General features: G+C 36.6%; 1 protein-coding gene across 1 annotated transcript in view; it reads right to left on the reverse strand.

Moving 5' to 3' along the window:
• LOC107747216 (solute carrier family 12 member 5-like) overlaps positions 1 to 15,141 on the reverse strand; it is a 54,679-nt gene that overhangs the window by 38,430 nt on the left and 1,108 nt on the right. The gene's annotated exons all lie outside the window — the stretch shown is intronic.

Below are 15,141 nucleotides of genomic sequence, written 5' to 3' on the forward strand. Positions count from 1 at the left end.
CAGTATTTGAAAAATAATGTGTTTTTTGAACATTAAAGCATGTCAACATATTCTGTTACACCAAATACACAAAATAATGATCTTTAAAAAAGCATCATATGACCCCTTTAAACTACGTACAATGTTATATGAATGCACATTTGGAGATACTTAAGAAAAGACATTGTAGTGCAGAGTAACTGAAGGGCAGGGACTGACCCACTGTACAGCCAAACTTTAAATCAAATCAAAGTCTCTCCAGATCTGATATACAGCTATTGACACCCACAGACAGCTATTAATACAATAAGCTAGGCTGAGTGTCTCTCTCTCTCTCTCTCTCTCTCTGTCTCTCTCTCACTTCACAGGGTCACTCTTAGCATGGATCAGATTTAATCTCCCATAATGGCTCGTCTGGCACTGACATCGCATTCTCCTGCTGTCCATTCCACCATCTCCCATCTATTCTATTCTATTCTATTCTATTCTATTCTATTCTATTCTATTCTATTCTATTCTATTCTATTCTATTCTATTCTATTCTATTCTATTCTATTCTATTCTATTCTATTCTATTCTATTCTATTCTATAAGCTCCAAATAAAAAAGGCAGCACAGAAGTAGCATAAAAGTAGTCATGATATGTGTACTATACATTTTATCATTTACTCAGTGTGTTTTAAATTAAAACCTGTAAGACTTTCAAGCTTTAAAAAGATGCAAAATTACCATAACCGATGAGGTAGTAATAAAGCAGGTATGTCTGATTTATGAAAAACAAACAAAAAAAAAAACTATCTTTTGAGATCTTTTCAATTAATCATTTGATCCAAAAAAGTCAATCTAAATGATTCATTGATTAATTGAACCGATTCTGAGTTGGGTTCAGCTCATTGACTCAGTGATTCAGTTACAACAGTTAGCCGCCCAATGGAGGGGAACATTATCAGCCACGTACAGTTCATTTCTATTTTCTAAATCTGTGTTATTATTCTTATTGTGTATTATTCATCCATGGATATGTATAATTTTTTTAATGTTGTTTTTAATCAAAATATCATAACACAATCTTCCAGCGAAATGTCAGACTTCTTTCTGGAGTCGTATAATGGATCGATATTCAGTGTTACTTGGATGTACATTACAATACAGAAGAAAATATCTGTCAATACTTACATTACGTTATAACTTTAAATTAAACTTTTAACTTGGAGTAAAAGCCATACAGATAACTTATGATATTTCTATGATCCATTATGTGTTTTTGGGCCAGATTTACTAACAGCTTGCAAAAGCGCATACCTTCTTTTGGCATTAGAAAACTATTGTCAGGATTTACTAAAGGCATGTGGTGAAAAAAATAGTGATAAAAAGGTGTCAACAGATATTTTTGCAACCATAAGTACTACATATTCATTTGTACCATTTTCCCTTTCAGACACAAAATTTATGGGACGAGAAGGGCAAGGTGATTTACTGTACTACGGTTTGCGGTAGACAATTTACTGGTATTTGCGCCATTATTGAATGAAAAAAGTCTTAACCAGTTTTGTATTTCAAATGGCTGCGATAGCTGCTGATTTGGCTGCTCTTGGTAGATTGCATTGGTCATTATGGAATGATCTGGTTGCATCTGTGTTCTTTAATTTGCTCATTGTCGGCAGATCAACCAAACTTGTCACTCCGATCTGTACTTTTATGGGATTGTGATGCTAATTTGCCCTGTTTAGTAAATCTGGCCCTAAATCTGCATTATGTTAAAATCCAAAAGCAAATGCATCTGTAATCACATGCCTTAGGTAAAACTGTGACATCTCTGATGATAAATTGATATGCAGCATAATATACAAGTCCAACAGTGTGATTGAGTACCTATCCCTATAAGCCTATTGTTGGGGGTTCTTTCAGGAATGCATCTCTGACCTTGCACCTCCATCCATGCACCTGCACACACACACACACACACACACACCACTGTCTCTCTCTAGAGAGTTCCCTGAAGCTTAAGCTGTCTGTGTAAACCCCCAGGGGAGTCGCTCTTACTGTAGGACAATTTCTATGACAAGATCCTTAATTGTGCATACAAGCAAACATACAGTACACACTGACATGCGCACACTCAAACATAACCTCTGATTTTTTTTTTTTTTTTTTTGGTTAAATTGAACGCATGAATGCATGAAAAGGTTGGAAAAAAATTAACTTCAATTCAATAAATAAGCAAACAGAGTCACAGTGTTGATGGCATTCAGCTCAGCAAACACAGATCTCTATCTTTTTCTCTCCATGCAGTCTGACATACATAATGGAGAACTACTGCCTGATGGTGCATCAGTATTTGAAAAATAATGTGTTTTTTGAACATTAAAGCATGTCAACATATTCTGTTACACCAAATACACAAAATAATGATCTTTAAAAAAGCATCATATGACCCCTTTAAACTACGTACAATGTTATATGAATGCACATTTGGAGATACTTAAGAAAAGACACTGTAGTGCAGAGTAACTGAAGGGCAGGGACTGACCCACTGTACAGCCAAACTTTAAATCAAATCAAAGTCTCTCCAGATCTGATATACAGCTATTGACACCCACAGACAGCTATTAATACAATAAGCTAGGCTGAGTGTCTCTCTCTCTCTCTCTCTCTCTCTGTCTCTCTCTCACTTCACAGGGTCACTCTTAGCATGGATCAGATTTAATCTCCCATAATGGCTCGTCTGGCACTGACATCGCATTCTCCTGCTGTCCATTCCACCATCTCCCATCTATTCTATTCTATTCTATTCTATTCTATTCTATTCTATTCTATTCTATTCTATTCTATTCTATTCTATTCTATAAGCTCCAAATAAAAAAGGCAGCACAGAAGTAGCATAAAAGTAGTCATGATATGTGTACTATACATTTTATCATTTACTCAGTGTGTTTTAAATTAAAACCTGTAAGACTTTCAAGCTTTAAAAAGATGCAAAATTACCATAACCGATGAGGTAGTAATAAAGCAGGTATGTCTGATTTATGAAAAACAAACAAAAAAAAAAACTATCTTTTGAGATCTTTTCAATTAATCATTTGATCCAAAAAAGTCAATCTAAATGATTCATTGATTAATTGAACCGATTCTGAGTTGGGTTCAGCTCATTGACTCAGTGATTCAGTTACAACAGTTAGCCGCCCAATGGAGGGGAACATTATCAGCCACGTACAGTTCATTTCTATTTTCTAAATCTGTGTTATTATTCTTATTGTGTATTATTCATCCATGGATATGTATCATTTTTTTAATGTTGTTTTTAATCAAAATATCATAACACAATCTTCCAGCGAAATGTCAGACTTCTTTCTGGAGTCGTATAATGGATCGATATTCAGTGTTACTTGGATGTACATTACAATACAGAAGAAAATATCTGTCAATACTTACATTACGTTATAACTTTAAATTAAACTTTTAACTTGGAGTAAAAGCCATACAGATAACTTATGATATTTCTATGATCCATTATGTGTTTTTGGGCCAGATTTACTAACAGCTTGCAAAAGCGCATACCTTCTTTTGGCATTAGAAAACTATTGTCAGGATTTACTAAAGGCATGTGGTGAAAAAAATAGTGATAAAAAGGTGTCAACAGATATTTTTGCAACCATAAGTACTACATATTCATTTGTACCATTTTCCCTTTCAGACACAAAATTTATGGGACGAGAAGGGCAAGGTGATTTACTGTACTACGGTTTGCGGTAGACAATTTACTGGTATTTGCGCCATTATTGAATGAAAAAAGTCTTAACCAGTTTTGTATTTCAAATGGCTGCGATAGCTGCTGATTTGGCTGCTCTTGGTAGATTGCATTGGTCATTATGGAATGATCTGGTTGCATCTGTGTTCTTTAATTTGCTCATTGTCGGCAGATCAACCAAACTTGTCACTCTGATCTGTACTTTTATGGGATTGTGATGCTAATTTGCCCTGTTTAGTAAATCTGGCCCTAAATCTGCATTATGTTAAAATCCAAAAGCAAATGCATCTGTAATCACATGCCTTAGGTAAAACTGTGACATCTCTGATGATAAATTGATATGCAGCATAATATACAAGTCCAACAGTGTGATTGAGTACCTATCCCTATAAGCCTATTGTTGGGGGTTCTTTCAGGAATGCATCTCTGACCTTGCACCTCCATCCATGCACCTGCACACACACACACACACACACACCACTGTCTCTCTCTAGAGAGTTCCCTGAAGCTTAAGCTGTCTGTGTAAACCCCCAGGGGAGTCGCTCTTACTGTAGGACAATTTCTATGACAAGATCCTTAATTGTGCATACAAGCAAACATACAGTACACACTGACATGCGCACACTCAAACATAACCTCTGATTTTTTTTTTTTTTTTTTTGTTAAATTGAACGCATGAATTGCATGAAAAGGTTGGAAAAAAATTAACTTCAATTCAATAAATAAGCAAACAGAGTCACAGTGTTGATGGCATTCAGCTCAGCAAACACAGATCTCTATCTTTTTCTCTCCATGCAGTCTGACATACATAATGGAGAACTACTGCCTGATGGTGCATGCCGCTGCCACAAGAATACACACACACACACACACACACAAATATCAGATATGCATGTAATGCACCAGACATAATGTGTATTCATGCTTGAAATCCACATGATTCATTCAGCTTTTTCATTACTATTGTGATTCCTTCAAACATAAAATTTTCTGCACAAATTCACCTGATATGTGTGTTTGTGTGTGTGTGATAGATATATAGATATAGACAGCTCAGCAAACACAGATCTCTATCTTTTTCTCTCCATGCAGTCTGACCTACATAATGGAGAACTACTGCCTGATGGTGCATGCCGCTGCCACAAGAATACACACACACACACACACAAATATCAGATATGCATGTAATGCACCAGACATAATGTGTATTCATGCTTGAAATCCACATGATTCATTCAGCTTTTTCATTACTATTGTGATTCCTTCAAACATAAAATTTTCTGCACAAATTCACCTGATATGTGTGTTTGTGTGTGTGTGATAGATATATAGATATAGACAGATATACTGATTTGCCTTGTTTTAATTATCAATGTTGAAAACAGCTGGTGCTTAATACATTTTTGTGGAGACTGTGATACAAGCGTGATGTCAAATGGTTTTATACTAGTCAAAATCTACTAAAGGGTAATACTGAAACAACACTTTTTAAAAGTGATTTTTCACTACTATTTACAATATACTGTGCATTTTCATGGGTTTAATAAAAAAATTTTGTTATAAGAGATGATAAAAACAACTTCAAAACCAAAATAAACAAAGAAATAAAAAACAAAAAACAAAAAAAGAAAAAAAGAACTTGAGCTGACTGTAAAATTAAAATCCAAAAAAGCCAAACATGTGAGTAACGTCATTTATTTAAGCCAAGAAATAAACTTCTATTAAAAATGTATAATGAACTATGCAAAAAACATTTCAAATGTTTCTAGTATGTTTTATAGTACCCCAAAATCAAACAGTTCACCCCTTACATGCCTTATCACGTCCGTCAAAAACTCGCTTGTTGTCAGTTAGAATATTAGAACTAAAAACATTGACAGAATACACTCATGGGCATCAATCCTATGGCCAGTTCACCCCTGCACACCACACAAATGACCTTTTTGAAGAGCTGCTGGTTGCACTGACATTAAAGCGTTCTTAGGTCAGACCAGTCTAAGACAGTCCTGAATACTGCTACTTAACAGGCCAGCTTACAGAGATCAGCACCCGCACACGGAACTCCAGCCAGCCGAGCGGCTATTAAAGATTCGTCCCACAGAGTGGGAGAGCAGGACAAAGTGTTAAGAGCCAATACTGGCAGACTTCACCAGACTTCAATGGCACATGGTGTGAAAACAGTCCTGTTGAAAGAGGACATGGTTTTGGACTAAACACACACACAGCTTCTTTTAGCACATGGGATGGAACGTCATATGTCACTGTCTTGCGCACGAACATGTCAACTGCCACAAAACCCCAGGCAAAGCTCCGCTTAGAAATCTGTTGTGTCTGTGAACACGTGCCATGTCATAAATCATCTTGCCCTTGGAGATCATGTTGTCTTTATCAATAAAGCCATTCATATGCAACACACAAAGCTGTAGAAAAGGTCACTAGAGATGACTAAAGACTAAACTGTCATGCTATGTTAATGCTGACTGCAAAAACGAGCTACTAATTATATTATTACTGTGCAAAATCAAGCATGATTTATGCTGATTAGTGCAATATGAATGCCAAGGTCAAAAATGTGCAATACTGCTGCTGCTTTGCATGTATTGCATGGATAAGCATGACTCTACATACATGCAAACACACACACACACACACACACACACAAACACACAAACACACACACAAAGCAATTAGACCATCAATTTCTCATAAATAAAATCTATGAAATTGACATCATTGTCTGACAGAGGAATAAAACATGGAAATCCATCAATTCTATAGCAACAACAAGATACAAGCCCTGATCAGCTAACTTCCCCACGTAAAGAGGAAATGAGAATACAGGGGACAGACCAGTGAAAATGGAGAACAGAACTGAGGGAGACATGCATGAAAACCGGCTGAGGGATTCAGTACGGTTCCAGATGAGAAAGGAGATCCTCACCCTACTCAGAAAGGAAAGAGAGAAAAAGGGAGAGAAAGAATAGGAGATTAAGAGAGAGAGAAATGGAGAAAGCACACAGTGCGCTTGGGGTGAAACTGACTCATCCAGCACTCACAGGGACAGCATGTACAATTTCTTCATTTCCATCTCGGCTCTCAAGGTAATTTATTGTTCTCAGCAGTGTATGGACAAATGTGACTGAATAAATGAATATTAGCTGTTTTAACACCAAACAGTTGCTTTGGTATAGTCACAATAGCAAAATTTGTTACAATTTCACAGGCAAAAAAGGTCCACTGTCTATTGGCAATAATGTAGTGATGTACGAAATGCATTTCACAGGGTAGCTACTTTCAAACCAAGCCGTTTTCTGTTGGTCATTGCAGCGAATTTGCTTGACCAACTTCAACTCGATGCAAAATCTGTGTGGGGAAATATTTTGCTCTAATGTGACATTATCAATCACATGGATTCCTATTAAATTGTCTTGATTTTGCACAATTTGCAAATACGCAAATATAAAATTCGCAAACAACGGCAAATACAACGATACATTCACCTCACGATTGCACATAATTATATTTAAATGACTGGATATCAGGCACAAAATCTCCCAAACAATGGTAAGTGTGACTGCACCTTTAGTCAATAAAGACAGCAATGCAAATGGAAGCATTCCTGTAGCTAAAAACAGTTGTGTTTGGCACTAGTAATGCGAAGTTATGGGTTTGATTCCTAACACTCTAAAAAACACTGGGTTAAAAACAACCCAATTTGGGTTGGTATTAACCCAAGGTCCGGGTAAATATAGGACAGAACCCATCTTGGGTTAAATTTACCCAGCAAATTGGGTTGTTGCCCAGGATTTTTTAGAGTGTAGGGAATGCATGAGCAATTAAAAGTAAACTAAATGTTTGAGTGGCATTCCTTACATTAATTTACATTTTAGACACAATATTGCCAGGTAAGTTGGGTGTTTTTGCTCCACCGACCAAAATAGTTGCGCAACACAAAGTACTGGTGTTTTGTTGTTGAATGAATCTGTGTTTTTGAATGAATTGGTTGAGAAAATGATTCAATGAATCAGTCATTAAGACTTTAATTCCTGAATGAACCACCACTCTTTAAAAAAAATGCTTTAGACAATGATTCAATGACTCTCTCATTAAAACGAATTGCTGAATTTGTTATATACAGTACTACTCTTATTATTTCTAAAAATATTACGAGTAGTATATTACTATGTGGAACCGAATTCAGAAAATCACTTATTTTGTTCCTGAATGAATCAGCGTTTTTAAACGAATCGGTTGAATGAATGAAATGATGTAACCTGCGGAAAGAGTCATTGAAATATCTATTCATCCATTTTCTCGTAGGCAGGGAAACACACTGGATGGATGGCCAGTCTATTATAGTGCTCACAGAAAAATCTGTATCACTAATGCACAAACTGACAGTCGTGAATGAGCAAACAGAGACAAATGGAATGATACAAACAATGAAAGTTCCCAGTGCTGTTGGGCTGTTTATCAGTAATCTTGGAATGCTGCATCGTCAGATTCAAGGACCAGATCTGTAGGCCTATTTATCTGAAAAACCAGAAAAGACAGAATAGGTACATGAACAAAATTAGGAATTCAAACTGGCATCATCTGCATGAGCACCACAGCTCAATGTGTACCTCACTCTTCAATTTTCATTGTGGTTATGCAAGAACAATTTCATTACTTTTTCAAGGCCACTGCCTACTATGATTTGGCACTTCAGAGTGAAACTTAATGAATTCTTAACTGACAGCAGGAAGGTGATGATAAGAAGAGCGAACTTGCAGACCTCACACAGTCACGTAGCCGAGAAACTTCCTCCAAACATCAGAAGCACCAGACAGACTTAATTCTTCTCAATCCAGTGGACACAAATAAAGAGACTCTGAGGGTATATGTTTGCTTGTCTACATGAGATAAAAAATGGTGCAGATTAGCAGCACTATATTCTGCAATCTGCAGTAACACAAGGCAGAGATGTAAGTATCACACCTGCTCAATCTTCTGTGGACATCACTGTAGTGAGTGTTCATGCATAACCAGCAAGTCAAATACAGAGTGTGTGTGCTGCCAACTCTCTATGGCTATGTTCACAACTTCACACAGTCCGTGTTTGGGAATGACTAACATCTTTACAAATAGGTGACTCTTCAGTGGTTCTGTTCTTACAACAGAAGCAGAAAATATATATACACTGAACAAAATTATAAACGCAACACTTTTGTTTATGCCCCCATTTTTCATGAGCTGAACTCTAGACAGGTGGAGCTGGGGGAGGTGGAGGGTTTCAAAGGAATTCTGATTAAAAAAATTCCTAAAGATTAAAGATTACATAGGCACATGAATTACAAATATGAATGATGTGCATAGATAATAAACTCTGCAATATCCCATAAAAAAAGGATTTATTAATTTTGATTTTATGGTGATTTCAGTACAGCCTAGAGGCTGACATTTTTTTTGGGAATCCCGCGGGTCACGGGAAACAAAATCCCTATTAATCATGTGATTGGGACGGGACAGGAAAAAATGTCAGCGGGAGTGGGCGGGACCGGGAATCGTAATAACACTATGATACCCAACTTTATACACAAATATACCTTTTATATAAATAAACTATAAACTGTATATTTTAATTTTGAACTCAATTCTAGTTGCCCTGTCTCTTTATGCTCTCCTCCTGTTTGCTTTGGTGTGGCTGGTTAAGTGAATGACGCAGTCCATGACGGACAGATCGTTAACGGCTGGTCTATGTGGTAATACAGTACATCGGGCAGGACATCCAAACGCTCACCTATCATTCATCGACCTCAAATATGGCTTTTCATTTGAAAGATGTATGTAGTAGCAACCTTACATGGCCGCTCAATCTAATGTTAACCTACAGATATATGCGCTACTGAAGTGTCTGGTGCGGAATGTATCTGAACAGTAGCGCTCACTGCAAGACAGATGGAGGCGCCGGTGCGCTCATTTGCTCTTAAAATACTCCGTAATTTTTGGTCATACAGATAAAAGTAATACATCTTTCGAATCTATAAAGACTCTACATTTATTTGTGTGCACTCACAATAACAACGAAACGTTGCGCTTCTGTAAAACAATTAAAGCAAACAGGATGCCATCTCAGTCTCTGTGAACTTGAGCGAGAAACTTCGAAACTCCGTGTATGAAAAAAATATATCTATAGAGAGTGAAATGTCTACTTTCAAAAAAAAAAAAAAAAAAAAATCAAATAGAAAACGTGTGCGTTAGCATGGATGATTTACATGAAATTTAATGTGTGTGCCGTGCACACTGTGCATTGTTTAAGCTGGCTTTCAGTTACATAAAATAACAAAAAACTACATTTATTCAACTAAGGTGGTCATGCTGTGATCTGTAGCATACTGTATTTTTACTGTAACTGACAGATTCCGGCCAAAAAAACAACAACAACAACAACACGGGAGTGGGAGGGAATGGGAGTCTTTCTCCTGGGATTGGGACGGGAGGGGATTTTCGATCCCCCAGTTTTTTCGTGGGATTGGGATTGGACGGAATTTTTTTTTGTGGGAGTGGGACGGGAGAGGTTTGAAAATCCACTCCCGTGTCACCCTCTAGTACAGACATTTATAGGTTACAAATCATAATTTAAACCTCGGTCCCTTTGCATACCAAATGAAAGTTAAACAACCAAACTATCTTTTCTAGTAGTCACTGAAAGAAGTAAAAGTACTAGCGCCTCTTTGAGAAGATTTTGTGCATGATGCTCCTTGTTACATAATGCAGTTTCTTTATAACTAATCAACAGAACTGTTCTTAACAGAACAGCGTTTAATCAACATGTGATTAACCTTCTTATAACTTCCACTCTGCATGAAGTCTCATCTCCTCCTTTCTCTTCAGACTATTGTCACTGCTCTTTTCTTTAGCATGTCTCACCTCACAGCCTCTGCCCTCCCCACTGTTCTCACCCTAAAATGGCTTCCCAGGCACCTGCCAGAGACAGCTGGCCATGACAACTTAACAAAACCATCCATCAAGGGCAAATACATCAGCAGGATTACAGGAGTGCATAAAAAATCCTTTATGTGGCATTAGGGAAATATTCTTATATAATGCGTGGTCTTTTGCAGTGACATAATACTCACTACACTGCCACAATTACATAAGAACTACATGCCCCTGACCCTAAAACAAATGAATTACACACCTACCCCATGAATTATGACTGCGGTTATGTTTATTTCCTGATATGTAAATAATTTTAACATTTAAAATTGAAATTCAGTTGAATACAAATTCAAAAGGTTGAAATTCAAATTTGAATTACAGTTCTGCATCCTGCTTACTACCTAAAATATAATTTAAATTTAAAAGGTGTTACCAATTCAGTTGTAAATGTCACATAAGCCTGAAAAAGACAGTACTGATTGTAAATATAACTGAAATTTTAAAATGACGTAAACATAACCAGATGGTCTTAAAAGATAAATTGCAACCAATTATCACAACAGTCTACTTGTTAATGAATACAATAGCTCAGAGCTAAGCCACCCAAAGATATTTTTGTTCATAAACATCCGACAACGACTCTGCATGGATCTAAGCAATGAGCTGACAGGAAATGCATTTTCTTGCTTGCCTTTTTGTTGCTTGTCATGACTGTGGCAGCTTGTCTATCAAAGACACGTACATGAGCTTTAAATGCCGTGAGTTGATTGGCGGAGAGAAGCTGTTGTTAACACATAAATTGTTGATTAAAACCTTACATCAAACAGATCCAGTAACACTGTATTCTGTCTTTATCAAATGCCAGTTATGAACAACTTGCAGTGAAGTGTAATAGTATTTACTAGCATCTTATGAGGCAGAGTTACAAATATATTTTTATACTTTATGAGTTTATGAGATAACATTGCATGGTGCAGTTTATAATACGGCAGACTGTATTACTGGATTCATAGTCAGGGTTTATGTAAAAGTGGAGTATTACGACATTATGAATACTGTATGTTTTGACATAACTTATGACTTCTGGCAGCTCCTTTTTTTCTCAAAGAGAGAGTGCGTCATGGCATTATGATGATGGCTGTATCTGCCTGCAAAGTGTTTTGTAAGGGAACCCAAACATGCATTTAAATTGGTTTTATTCAAGTCAAAATATTTTTTACATGACCAAAGCAACCTGAATGCATTAGGTCGTGTTAGGTAAAAATAGTTGGTTCCTGTATAATTCTTTTGGTAATGCTCAAGTAGTTAAGCTTGCTTAAGAACAAATAGTTCTCACTTGTTCTGTTAGTGTCTGTATGGTTTTTGAGGACAGCTAGTGCTCTAGATGTTCCTAATTTAGGATGGTCCTGTTATGTTTTAATGTGTCTGCGGCTGTTAAAACAGGTCTGTGCCATCTGGCCTGATGTTCGCTTGACCTGAGACTTCACCACAAGGACAAGCAGCCATCAGTGTACGCTATTCACAGAATATATTTCTTTTCCATCTTCCTGTTCCTTTCCTTCTTACATTGCAGTATATAAAATTAATCCACCCATCTCTAATTAATAACAGAAACACACACATACAGTATATATGGCCAAAGGTTTGCAATAATTTTGATTTATGAATTATTTTAAAAAGATTGATTTCTGAAGGATCATGTGACACTGAAGACTGCAGTAAAGATGCTGACAATTCAGCTTTGGCATCACAGGAATAAATTACATTTTAAAATATATTCAAATAAAAAAAGTGTTATTTAAATAGTAATAATATTTCACAATATTACTGTATTTTGAATCGAATAAATGCAGCCTTGGTGAACATGAGACATTTTTCAAAAACATTCAATTTAAACGGAACCTGCTCAAATACCAGTGAGACGATATATAATTTTGCTCACTGTCGTGTGTATAATTTGGAACTGTGGTTTGATGGGGTCTTTATGTGTTCCTCTGAAGTCGATCAACAATCAATTTCCTTCTGCCTCCCATCCAATTTCTCAACTAATCTAGGCCAGCCTTCTTCACTGCTAACAAATGCCAAAGATCACCGGTGTCATAATGCAATCGCAAACCTCATTATCCACCGAGAGAATGCACCTTAGGTCTGAAACGATCCAATGTGTCAGGCTGCTCTATGAGTGATTTAACTGCATTGTCACAGTGACTGTCATTAGAATGCACATTATCTGTGAAGCTGCTAAAACTTGTGACTGGTAATAACACATAAGAGCTGATGGTATCTTTATCAAACCTAACTGTTCACAGAAGTCAGCATTTCACACAGTGCAGCTTGGCTGTTAAATGAAAAATCATTAGACAAAAGAATTACATTCTCTCCACTGAAAGTTCATAAAGCCGACAAGTCTGTGAATTTTAAAGGGGTCATATGATGCGATTTCATTTTTTCCTTTCTCTTTAGAGTGTTACAAGCTCTTGGTGCATAAAGAAGATCTGTAAAGTTGCAAAGACTAAAGTCTCAGATCCAAAGAGATATTCTTTATAAAAGTGCAGCACATTTTATGGAGGACCGTTGCTGGCCAATCACAGCACACCTTGCTTTTTCAGACCGATGAGCTTTGTAAAAATCGACGCGTTTCAAAAAGGCGGGGCATAGAGGAGAAACAATAATGCACAGTATGTGGAAAATAATGTGTTTTTTTAACTTTAAACCGCATAAACACATTTCATTACACCAAATACACAAAATAATGTTATTTTTAGCAGCATCATATGACCCCTTTAAGACGCTGTCAGATGGTGATAGTAGGGAAAAAATAACATATTTACAGCCAGACATGTTTTCATTGTCTGCATGGTTGCAAGAAAACAACTTTAAAGTGCAACCCTTGTTACTTTTTGATGAATAGCTATTTTTCAAAGAATGCAAAACACAGGAATGCAAAAACGTGAAGATATGATATACACTAATTTTAAAAACATTTTGCTGGGTAGTATACTGTACAAAGGAAAATTGTTTGAATGTCTGGAATCAGATACAATGATTAGACAAAACTATTATAGATAAAGTAAATAAGAAAATGAAGTTTGTAAGTTTTGTTTGGCTAATCTTAAAAAAACAAAATTTGAAAATAAAAAGGTTAAATTTATTTACTTACAAAGATCTTAACATTTTGAATCCCCTTTGATTTATTCACTTACTTACACAAATATCTTAACATATTGAATTCCTTCTTAAAAAGCAAAAAGTAAAAAAGTTCTATTATATTATAATTTTTTATTTTAATAGAACAATACTTTTTTTGGGACAGTTTTGGGACAGCTTTAGCAGGTGAGCTTCCAAGCATGAATTTTATGACCAAATAGGCATTAGCACCACTGCAGTACTGTCCCTACCCCCTGATGGGAGGAAGAGAGAGAGAATTCAGGGCAGCATTGGACTTGAAGGAAGCGAAGCAGAGAGAGAGCGAGAGAGAGACAGAGAGAGAGAGAGACCCTTTGAAAAGAAGCAAAAGCTATAATGCAGCAGTCTGCAGCCAGCTCCACTCATGTCTACACAAAACAGATCAGTCTGTCAGTGACAGTGGGCCCGGAATGGGTTTGCATTCACAATGCATGCGTTCTCTGACTGTTTCAGAACCATGGAGAGCTCCACTGATACCAGCAGCTCAATCAGCATCCATTTCAGCACCACGGACAGAGTCTCTGCTACAACCGCTGCAATCCAATCATGACACTTATACCACGGTGCATTTAATAAGAGAGCTATTTGCTCAACTGCCTCAATTTGTAACGTGTGTAAAAAACACAAAACGTTTCAGCACTCATAATGAGTGCAGGTTCTGCTGTACTGCAGGGGGCTGATAAGAACGCATGCGAGAAGAGGTCAGGTACAATCTAATTTAATTCCTCTCTCACGAGCTGGAGCTGGAGCTGAGCTGTACCTGTAGGCACGAAGCTCTTTTAGAGACTGAGATCTTGCATCTAAAACCCCCTTCCCCTTTTCCAAGAGGTTAACAACATGAAATGCACCTAAGGTCTGCTTTTGTTAAAACGCTCCAATTATTCCCAAGGATCTAAGACACAGGGAGCCGAATCCACTGCCTGCGGAAACGAAATACGATTAAGAAACAGAGAGACAGACTGAGAAAAGGACAGACAAGCAGAAGAGCTGTGACAAACAGTCTCGTCCTCTACATTGTAAGAAAAAATCTATAGAAAGGGCATTATCTGTTAATTTTAACCCTAAAAAAAACACAATGCAATGCAAGTGTCAAAATAGGAGTAAAACACCTGTGAAAAATGAATATATAAAATTCCTTCATGCACTATAAAAACTGGTAACCAGCAATTGTTACCTTAAAGAGGTATTTCTACCTGATTTAACCAATAAAACTCAGTTCTATTGGTATAAATAGGTATTTAGGTTGATTAAGTGATGCTAATTTTAATCATGTTTAATATATATATATATATATATATATATAT

Source organism: Sinocyclocheilus rhinocerous, unplaced genomic scaffold (genome assembly GCF_001515625.1).
Source record: "Sinocyclocheilus rhinocerous isolate Xijiao unplaced genomic scaffold, SAMN03320098_v1.1 scaffold559, whole genome shotgun sequence".
Lineage (NCBI taxonomy): Eukaryota > Metazoa > Chordata > Actinopteri > Cypriniformes > Cyprinidae > Sinocyclocheilus > Sinocyclocheilus rhinocerous.